Source organism: Dasypus novemcinctus, unplaced genomic scaffold, assembly GCF_030445035.2.
Source record: "Dasypus novemcinctus isolate mDasNov1 unplaced genomic scaffold, mDasNov1.1.hap2 scaffold_132, whole genome shotgun sequence".
NCBI lineage: Eukaryota > Metazoa > Chordata > Mammalia > Cingulata > Dasypodidae > Dasypus > Dasypus novemcinctus.
In genome coordinates this window covers 807,202-819,048 of record NW_026688151.1, presented here as the reverse complement: position 1 = coordinate 819,048, position 11,847 = coordinate 807,202, and positions in this window count along the sequence as shown.

The window sequence follows — 11,847 nt, the reverse complement described above, 5'->3', positions numbered from 1 at the left end:
AGTCCAGCTCCATCACACAGAAACACATACTCCAAAGAAAGGCCAACTGACATGGCAGTGAATTCCATCTGCCATGACCATAATACCTGTGGGTCTCTGTATCCCTCAGAAGAACCAATACCTGGGGTTGTATATACTTTATCTGCCTCTGGGACTCTGCTCAGGTGTGCATAACAGCAAACCCTCTGATAACCTCCCAGCTCTTTTTTAGACTCATAGCCATATAAACTCATTTGTCCTTTCCATTTCCCCCTTGATTTAGGTCAAAAAACATTTTAACTCCTGTTGTTATATGTAGACAGAGATATTCTGCTGGTCTGAGTTGAACCTTTTATTCAACGTCATTTTCTGGTTACATCATCAGCTGGTACTTGATAGTAATCCCTCGGCACCAGGGACTTATCCCTGGGAGTCATGTCCCACGCTGGGGGGAAGGCAACATATTTACATGCTGCGTTTGGCTTCAAGACTGGCCACATTTGAGAAACACGGAGGCTCTCAGGAGGTAACTCTTATACACACTGCTGCTCTAGGCCTTGTTCTTATTTCAGGTGCACAGGCTCACAAACATATCATTAGTATCAGGGGCTCATTGTTGGACCTTCCTTCTTTTTCAGTCCTTGTTGTTGCACTTGGGGAATTGTTGCTGTTCCTTTCAGGACTGTGATAGAGCTCCCCTGGCTAGGAACTCAGCACTCCCTCAGTTGTTGTTTTTAATTGTTTCCACTATGAAAATATCCAAACATTTTTATGTACCTTGGGTATATGCCGGGTAGAACTCCCTTCCAACCATGTGTCCCTTGCCCATTACAACTCACACTAGTATTCCTCCACTGCCATTTTTGAACCTTTCTGTGATCCAAAACTTCCTGAAAAGTGAAGCCCAATAATGTATTGCCAGGTTCCCTTAATAGTAAAATGGAACATAGCGATGAGTTTAAAGGTTAGATATAGAATACATACTAATTTGGAAAAATTCTACATCCTATGTTTTTCTTTTCTTCTTTGTAATTATTAAGCTTATCTTCACAAGAGTTTTAGATCACAGTAATTCATATATACAATATACAGTACTCCCACACATCCACCATTAAACCTTTTCCCTTCCACGGCAATAATCTTTTAACATATTCATACCATATTTACTAAAACTGATGTACAATTATTGAGACAATAGCTTTCAAACAAGGTAACATTTGTGTTTACATTGTGGTTGATATTTTAGACTATAAAATTTTCTAAATTTTTAGTTATCTTATGTTTTTCATTATGATTTACATTTTAGGCTATCAGCCCCTATATATTTTTGGTGTAATTTAACATGTCTTATATCCATCTTTGAGAAAACACTGTATAGAATATAATGAGGAAGGGTTATTGTTTTAGGGTATTGGATGGTGGACATCTGGCACAAGGTGCACCAGGGGCAGGCTTCTAGGGATTGTGTGAGTGCTCATTTCTTGGCTTTTTAAAACTGTGAACAGTTTGTTTGGAAACACAGTACCTTTGACTTCTCTTCATTCCCAGAATGTACTTTAGGATTTACCATACAGTATTGATGAATAAATATTGTTGAATGACTGAGAAACCAAATGGTTGTGTGGGTTGAACAGATATTGCATTGCTAATTATGGGGGAGAAAGGAGAAGCAGTGAGACAAGAGGAAATTCACTTGCGAATGGGTGTCTCCATTCATGATTCATGACAGCCAACTCCAGTGGAGAAAAATTGGGAAATAAGATAGTTTAGTGTATTCAGAATCTTTCTCCAGAAACAGCAAGAGGGAAATCAGTATGGGAAACCTGACAAGACTAGAGCCCACACCTTATTAAGGGGTGACCTCCTCCTGGGAGTTAGGTGTCCACAGGGATAAGTGATGATTACGGAGCTCCAAAGCTGTCACAAGAGACAAAACTGGCTCAAATTTGCATTGTGTTTTCCTTTCTTATCTCCAGAGAAATAATTATCTCAGGGAGATTGAGACAGAAGAATACTTCATTAATGTGGTTCATGGGAATGAAATCCCTAATTGCTGGGATACTCTATGTGCTTCTCCTTCACTATATCAAAGAAAACACACTGTGTCTTCTTCAGACCTTATGACTTGTTCCATCTCACTTTACTTCTTGCGAGCAGAGCTTCCAACTTCTTTCATCATTCAAGGAAGAACCTGCATTGGTGAACTTAGAGCCTGACTTGATAATTTCAGAGCGACTTACAGAATCTTCACAGGTACTGACGGAATGTATTTTTGGCTCCATGGGCACCTTTTATTGGTAGAAGCTTTAAGGAAATCAACAGATTATGACCATAGAGAAAGCTTAAAACACAAAGTTCTGTCTTATTAAAAAGCCTGCGTGGAAATAGCAGATAAACTAAAAGAGATTTTTTTTCCCAATCTGTTTCCTCTGATCTTTTACTCTTGGGTCTTCCCTCTCTCAGCAGCATTGTTTACTTGTTTCACTCATTCTTCTTTCTCTACACTTGTAGAAATTATCTGTTTACCTGTGTTTATTCATTTTTTTCTTTTAGTCATTCAATATATGTGGCTCTGGAATACTGGTGAAGTGGATCAAAAATTACAGACTCATCTTGGGGAGGTTAGTAAAGGCATCACAAGGGAGATTTTAATTGTAATAAGGCTTGAAGGAGGATTTAGAATAATATCAGAAGGAGAAAAGGATAGAAGTACATGAAGAATAGATGACATGGACACAAATATGGACTCAATATAATTATATGGTGTGGTAAGGTTTTAAAAATAGTTCTTTTTAAAAAAGAAATCAACTTTATTGATACATATTTAAAAGCATACAATTCCTGTGACATGTAAAATTTGTTGTAGTTGCCATAATGACATAATTGTGCATTTATTACTTCAGTCATTATTAGAGTATGTTCTCTGAGAGGTAAATATTTTTCTTGTTCTTTTTTTTTTTTTATAAATGGGCTATGAGATTTCTTTAGCAAAATTTTTTATGGTCTTCTTTTTTAAAGATACATAGATCACACTAAATTTTACTTTAAAAAATATGACGTTCCCATTTACCCCACTCCCTAAATTCCCCATCCTCCCACAATAACAACCTCTTTCATCAGTGTGGCACATTCCTTTTATTTGATGAATACATTTTGGATCATTGCTACAAAGCTTGGATTATTGTTTACATGTTAGTTTACACTCTCTCCCAGTCCATTCAGTGTGATATGGTAGGATATATAATATCCTGCATCTGTCCCTGTGATATCATTCAGGAGAACTGCAAGTCCCCAAAAAAGCCACCATATCATACCCTCTTCTTCCCTCTCCCTGCATTCAACAACTCCAATGGTCACTGTCTCCACAACAATGACACAATTTCTTCCATTGCTAGAGTCACAATGAGTCTATAGTAGAATACCATTCAGTCCACTCTACTTCTTATTTTATTCTCTATCCTGAGGATGGTGATGACCACTCCACCTCTAAATCAAGAGGGGCCTTAGATCCCACATGTCTGATGGATGGAATTCTGCTTGCAGTTGTGGACTGTCTCTGTTCCCTGTTGTGGTGGTTGACCAACATTTTGTTTGTTTTCAGATTTGGAGATTACAAATATAGCTGCTGTAAATGTTCATGTGTGGACTTTTGTGTGGACTCTAATTTTCATATCATATATATATAAAAGCAAAACTGCTGGATTGTATGGTAAGACAATGTTTAGTTTTACAAGAAACACCTAAACTGTCTTCTGGCCGAACCATTTTGTGTTCTCGCTAGCAGTGATTGAGAGATGTATTGCTCCATATACTCAACAGCACTTGGTATTCTCAATGTTTAGATTTTTATCTCTTCTAATAAGCATGTGTTCATATATCACTGTGTTCATAGTCTTCCAATTCCCTAATGACAGATGATGTTTAATTTTTAAAAGATTTTAATTAGTTTATTTATTCATTTATTTATTTAAATTTTTAAAATTTTAAAGTAGGTTTAGATTACATAAATGTTACATAAAATATAGAGGGGACCCATATGTCCTACCCCTTCATCCTCCCACTCTTTCCCATAGTAACAACACCTTTCATTAGTATAGTACATTTGCTACAATTGATGAACGCATATAGAAACAATGCTGTTAACAATGAATTATAGTTTATATTATAGTTAATAGCCTGTCCTGCACAATTTTAGGTATTGATAAAACATATAATGGCCTGTAGCCATCATTGCAATGTCACGCAGAACAATCCCAATGTCCTGAAAATGCCCTGATATTATACCTATTCTGCCTGCTCCCTCCTCTCAGAATCTCTGGTGGCCCTGGCCTTTATATCAATGATAAACATTCTTCCATTGCTGGAATAATAAGTCTATAATATAAAAATAATGTCTACTTTAGTCCATTGTTCATTCTCCAATCTTCAGGATTTTGTGATGGCGATGCCCACTCTTTCTAATTGAGAGAGGGCTTAGATCACATGGGATATATGGGTGGAACTATCTTGCCTAGAGGTGCGGACATTCTTTGCTCCTTAGGATAGGTGTTGTCCATTACCATCTCCTTATTAGTTGTTCTACATAGGTCCAATGAACTGGAGAGTAAGTGTTGAAACTCTGCTTAGATTAAGAGTTCAAATGGCACATGAACAGACCAAGAACATAATGCTCTGGCTCATGTATTTAACAAGGATAGTGCCAACACATGGCTTTATGTAAATAATATGTAGAGAAGAGCCATATGTTGGGAATCTACAAATGAGACTAACTCTTTTACACTGGGGAGCATAAATTCCAAAGTAAGATCTACTGACAGGGTGCCAAATTCCTGAGATTCCTGAACTACTTATCTCTAGAACCATCAGGATCCCTACTGTTTGAGGCTCTGTGTACTGTAACAGATAGTGAGATTCTGCTGAGATGAGCATAAGCATAACCTCTGTAATGACCTCCAAACTCACTTTCAAATCTCTTAACCATAAAATCTCATCTGCACTGAATATTTCCCCTTTTTGGTCAAGGTCTCTTTCAGATACATTGCTAGCTGGCATTTGGTAATAATACTTAGGTGCCAGTGAAGTTGAATTTTTTTTTAATATTTTGTATTTTGTATTTGTATTTTGAATTTCTTCCTATGTTAGGATTCTGTTTATATCTTTTGCAGATTTTTAAATTCAGCATATGCTTTCTTATTTTGTGGTGTTAATATTAATTTCTACATTTGTATACAAATCATTTATCAGATGTGTTTTGTAAGTATTTTTCCAAATCTGTATGTTTTCTTACAACTCGTTATCAATGTCTTTCACAGAGTAGATATTTTACATTTGAATAAAAACCGACTTATAAATTTTAATCTCTCATGGATCATGCTTCCATTACTATATCTAAAAACTCATTTCCAACCTATGGGCCCTTAGATTTTCTTCACATTTTAGTCTAGCACTTTTACAATGTATTTTACTTTAAAGTGGTATGATTCATTTTGATTTAATTTTTGTGAAATGAATTCAATCAGTACCTAAGTTCCTTTTTTGTTTGGCATGAGTGCATCCTATTGTTACCAGATTCTAACTAAGTTCTTGGCTATGCTGCAGACGTGAATTTCAAGAGAATGCCAGGTGAGTTAGGCCAGTAATTTATTCAGGTAGGAAGGGAAGAGAAATGGGAGAAAATAACAGAACATGGTCCGAGGTGGTGAGGAAGGGGATAAAAAGTGATGAAGACGGCTGATTTAGAAACTACAATTCTCCATTATAGATTATAAGTCCCCAGAGTAACTTGCATGGTCACATGGCAGAGGAAAAATGATGAAATCAACACGCAGAGGGCAAGATGGGTCCACAGGCAAAAAGCTAGGCAAGAGCAAGCTCAAGCCTCATGGTTTGCTTTTAAACTAATTATTCCACTCCTTTGCTAATGACAGGGAAGGAGGTTCCAGTTGTTTGCTGTTTGGATTGATTACCCTGCCCATAAATTCCTTAGTGATGACCCAATGATAAAGTTCCCAGGGAACATCCGGGCTTTTCCATATTTTCAGGAAGGAGTCTTTGTCCTGGGTAGCAGAATCCCAGGGGAGAGATTCCTCCAGCAGCCATCTTGGTGGTTTTTGATGTCCATGTGGACTCTCTGTCAGGTTCCAGATCCATCTATTCCCTACCTTACTAGCCTGCTTCACTTTTGTTCCACCACCACTTCTTGAAAAGATCATACTTTCTACATTGAATTACCCTTGTCCTCTGTGAAACATCAGTGGAATCCATTTATGTGGGGTCATTTGTCCATTTCACCAACAGAATTTTTTAAATTATTGTGTTTTTATAGTAACTCTTACAACCACATAATATGATTCCTACAATATTGTTCTTCTTTTCTATTTTGTTACAGGGTACAAAAAAACTCGTCATAATGTTTGTTGCTTAAAATAAAGTCTGAGAGAATTTATCATGGAAATTATTGCCTTGGCAAAGTGTATTCTATTATGGCCCAGGGTTTCTAGCCATCACAACTATTAAGAAGAAGCAGGAACATATGTTTTCCCTGACATTTTCAGAAAAGGGTACTAGATCTCTATAAAATCCATAAAAATATTAACTTAATGTAATTACAATACAAACAGTACCATTTATGATATTTTTCTGATTACTCCTTGAGGTTAAATTGCACTGCTTTGAATATCTCCTCAGGAAATTCATCATCCACATGGAAACAGAAAACCAAACATCTGGTTTAGAATTCATCCTCCTGGGGCTCTCAGAAAATACAGAGGTGCAGCCCCTCCTCTTTGGGATGTTCCTGTCCATGTACCTGGTCACCTTCATTGGCAACCTGCTCATCATCCTGGCCATCATCTTGGACTCCCATCTCCACACACCCATGTACTTCTTCCTCGCCAACCTGTCTCTTACTGATATCTATTTCACCTCCACAACGGTACCAAAGATGCTGCTGAACATCCAGACAGGCAACAAAATCATTACTTTTGAAAACTGTTTCACCCAGATGTATTTTTTCATGCTTTTTGTACAACTAGATAACTCCTTCTTGACTGCAATGGACTATGACCGCTTTCTGGCCATCTGTCACCCCCTGCACTACACAGTCATCATGAACCCCTGGCTCTGTGGCCTCCTGCTGTTAGCATCCTGGTTATTGAGTGTTTTGGACTCTCTTTTGCATGACTTAATGGTTTTGCGATTGTCTTTTAGTACAGAGACGGAAATGCCCCACTTTTTCTGTGAACTTAATCAGGTAGTCAGACATGCTTGTTCTGACACCTTCCTCAATGACCTTGTGATGTATTTTGCAGGTGGACTTCTGGGGATTATACCACTCACTGGGATCTTTTTCTCTTACTATAAAATTGTATCCTCAACTTTGAGAATCTCAACAGCTCATGGTAAATATAAAGCATTTTCTACTTGTGGGTCTCACCTCTCAGTAGTGACCTTGTTTTATGGTACAGGTCTTGGAGTGTATCTTAGCTCTGCTGCTACCCAAAACTCAAGGGCAAATGCAATAGCCTCAGTGATGTATACAGTATTCACACCCATGTTGAACCCCTTTATTTACAGTCTTAGAAACAAGGACATAAAGCAGGCCTTTAAAAAGCTGGGAAACATTCTGTCTATAAAAGGATACTTTGTCTCAAGTTTACAAAAGTGCTCATGATTAACAGAGATCAAACACTAGAAGATTCTTTTTGAAAATGAAATAGTTTGTTGTCTTTTTTAAAAGATACATAGATCACACAAAATGTAACATTAAAAATACAAGGTTCCCATATATACCACTCCCCACCCCACCCTCCTCCTCTCACATCAACAACCTCTGATTGTGTGGATTATCATTTGCATTGTAGTTTACACTCTCCCACAGTCCATTCAGTGGCTTATGGCATGATATGTAATGTCCTTCATGTGTCCCTGCTATATCATTCAGGACAACTTCAAGCCCTGAAAATGCCTCCATATCACACATCTTCCTTCTTCCATCACTCAGCAACTCCCATGGCCACTCTCTCCAGACAGACTAGTGTGGCAAATCCTCAGCATTGTTGCAAGTATCTGTGAGTCTTGTCCTTCAAGCAGTGAAGCTTAGTTGTCACTGTGGGCCCCAAGGAGTGGGGGAAAGAAGAATAGAATAGAAGGAAGAGAGGGCAACTGGGGGCAATGGAAGTGTTCCACAAGATCATGCAGTGATGGATATAGGCCTTGTTAAATTTCACCAAAAAATTAAATGTAAACCATAACACAACCAAATTTTTATAAAATTGTACAATCTAAAATATAAACCATAATGTAAACCATAGTGGAAACATGGTTTTTATCTATGTTTCAATATCTGTACAACAACTATAGCAAATATATGCACATTAAAAAGATAATTGCTGGGGAAGGGAGAAAAGTGTTTGATGTTGGCATATCAGATTCCCCTATATTTTATATGTGACTTCATTGTGATCTAAAACTTTTTTGAAGACATAATAAAATTTTTTTAAAACAAAGGATGAAGACCCTAAGAAATGAATGGAGGAGATAGCTTTACTACTGTACATACAGGGCAACACCTATTACAGTGATGAAAGGAAGGCAAAATGTCAACTATATTTTATGATATTTTGCATTTTTAATACCCCAATTTATTTTTTACTTTATTTTAGTTTTTCTTAAATATAGAATAAAAATATTCTATTTTTAATCTTTAAGCCTATTGCTACTATTTCATTTTCCTATTAATTGAGTTTGGAAATGTATTAACATATAATTTTGAAGAAGTTTTGGATCACGGAGTGGTTACACAATTGCTGAGCTGGAGCACTGGTGTGGGATGTCATTAATGGGGGATGTATGGGTGGGAGGCAGTTCTCCAGGACATTCATACAGGGTATATAAATATATTTGGATATTAATTGGGTATTTTCATAGTAGGTAGAGATTCACATGACAACTGAGGGAGTGCTGAATTCCTGTTCTGGGAAACTATGTTGCATTCCTCAATTGAGGAGCCACTATCCCCCAAGTGCAAGAACAAAGACCAGTGAAGAAGGATGGTTCAATGATTGCACATGATACTGATGACTATGCTTAGGAGCTTTGAGTTTGAAATTTCAACTAGGTCTAGAGATGCAGGGTGCCTAAGAATAACCTCCTGAGAGCCTCCATGTTGCTCAAATGTGGCCACTCCCTAAGTCAACTCAACATTACCTTCCCTCAAGCATGAGACATGTCCCCTGGGTTGAGAATCTCTGGTGCTGAGGAATTACTACCAAGCACCAGCTGGTGACACAATTAGAAAAATACCTTGAATAAAAAGGGGAAATGGGAAAGACAAAGGAGGTCATACAGCTAAGAGACTTGAAAATGAGTCAGGAGGTCATCAGATGGGTTAGGCATATGCACCTTTCAGCAGGATCTCAGAGACAGCCTAAGTAGATACTACCCCAAGCAGTGGTTCTCCTGAGGACTACAGAGATACCTCATTCCTACAGTCATGGCAGATGGCTCTGGAGTTCTGTGCTTTGCCAGTAGGCCTTACTTTGGAATTTGTGCTCTGAAGTGTGATGGAGTTGGACTCAGATGTGCTCTTTCTACACATTCCTCTTCTGTCACTTTTACTCAACCTGTTGTTTGTGCTGGGGTTTTTGTATGGCCAGGAGACTTGAATGAGCCTCAGCAGAGTTGCAACACCTGCTCTCCAATTCATTGGATTTCCCTGTCAGCTAACAGGGAGGGAGGACTGTCAACCACCATACCAGGGAACCGAGAGAGTCTTCAAGAGCAAGTAGGAGAATTCCATCCATCAGCCATGTGGGATCTAAGCCAACTCTCAATTTAGAGGTGGAGTGGACATCACCATCCCAGGGTACACAAGGTGGAGGAATAAAATATGGATTAGAGGAGATCTTAATCTAGGTACTTTATAAGTGTATAGAGAGATAATCTGTCATTCACCCAATACAAACTTATATTTGTTTCATTTTTGTATATCATGGATTCCTACTTCTTTTGTATTGTTTTACATCATGTGCTATCTCATTGTATTCCTGGAATCAGGATTGAAGATAGAAACTGCTGCCTCAATTTTCAGCAGTAAAATATTTTATTCAGTTTATTCTGTATATATAAAATTACAGCAGGTGCTGGAGGGATGAAAGTGTATTGCAGTCACTCCCAGAGAAAGAAACTGCTTGTGTTTTATGGTGTTAGTGAAAAATAAGCTCTCCTAGCAAATGCTCCCTACCAGCTACCAAGGTTTGTTCATTAATTCCTGAAAGAGGTCACATCCTACACTGGAGATGTCATCTGACTGCTTTATAGTAATCCACATTCCGTCTCCAATATGTGCCTTTCTCCTGTGCCTTCAAAATCGTAATTCAAGGGAGTTTGTAATCAACAACACAATCTATGCTTCTTCAAACAATGATGATTTCAATAATTTTATCATTCTTCCAGTGACATAAGTTTGCCCTTCAAAAAATATTTCCATATTGAAGGATATTATCTGGAAATTTCTTTCAGCACTCCCTACAATAATAGTCCCCATTTATGGGTGATAAAAAGCAAATATGTGTTTTTCTGCATTTCATACTATATCTTATTTTACTATTAAACCCAGATATTAGGACATAATTTCAGACTTTTATGTAGGCTTGCTGTTTTCTTCTGAGGTAGACTAAGGTGAATGCTTCATTTATCAACTGATTTCCTTGCCATCACTACAAATGGCAAGCCAGAGTGGCATTTTGGAATTAGTGATTTCTCTGAGCTAATGGTCATTTTTGAAAATGTTAATAATTGCTTACATATTTGTATTCACTTCATATTCTTTGGTAAAGCTGTGAATTCATTTTCAGTTATAATTTATTAACACACAGGTTCAGTCTCTGATGTGAGTCATACACTCATCAGGGCTGCAATTTTCACGGAAAGATATATCATTCATGCACTTTTATAAAATGTCTGTGTTTTTTTATTGCACCATAATCTGAAATTTAAAAATCCTCACTTTGTCATTTTTTTCTGGAATTCTCTCCAATGCAAGTAAGAGCTCCACCTTATTCCACATTACTTGAATTAGGATTCTCAGTAAAATCATTTATCACATAAACGAGTTTGTCAATACCTTTCCTAGGTGCATTCTTTAAATGTTACTGTAAACAATATATTGTGAATCATTTTTCCAAGCTATACAAGAGCAATTATGTACATTTATCACATGGAAATAGTGTCAGTGGTCTTATCACTCCCAACAATGTGACGTATCAGTTCCCAGTTGCTACCCTGCAAGACTGTTATTTTGTTATCAGTTCTTGTACAAAATAGTTTACATGAAAGGCTTATTTTCAAGCAGAAATCTCTTCCCACATAAAAGCTTTTAAGAATTTTGACTTTAGTCCATTGTACATTATAATAAGTAGAATTATTATTATTCTATTGTAGACATATTATTGTAATTGAAGAATTTTATCATTGCTATAAAGGCATTGGCCACCAGAGGTTTTGAGGGGAGAGAAGAGAAGAATAGGTGTACTATGGAGACATATTGGAGAAATGGGAATTCTCCTACATGACCTTGCAATGATGGAAACAGGGGCATTATACATTTTGTCACAGCCTATAAAATTGTGTGAGATTGAGAGTAAACTATAATCTAAAATATAGTCCATGGTTAGTAGCAATTCTTCAATATGTGTCCTTCAATGTTAACAAATGTACAACTCTAATGAAACAAGTTGTTAATGTAAAGTGTGGGATGGTGAAGGGCTAGAGCATATGGGAATCTCCTAAATTTTTAATGTAACATTTATATAATCTAAAGCTTCTTTAAAAATAAAAAAAGTCAAGAAAATTTTGAAAAAGAATCTT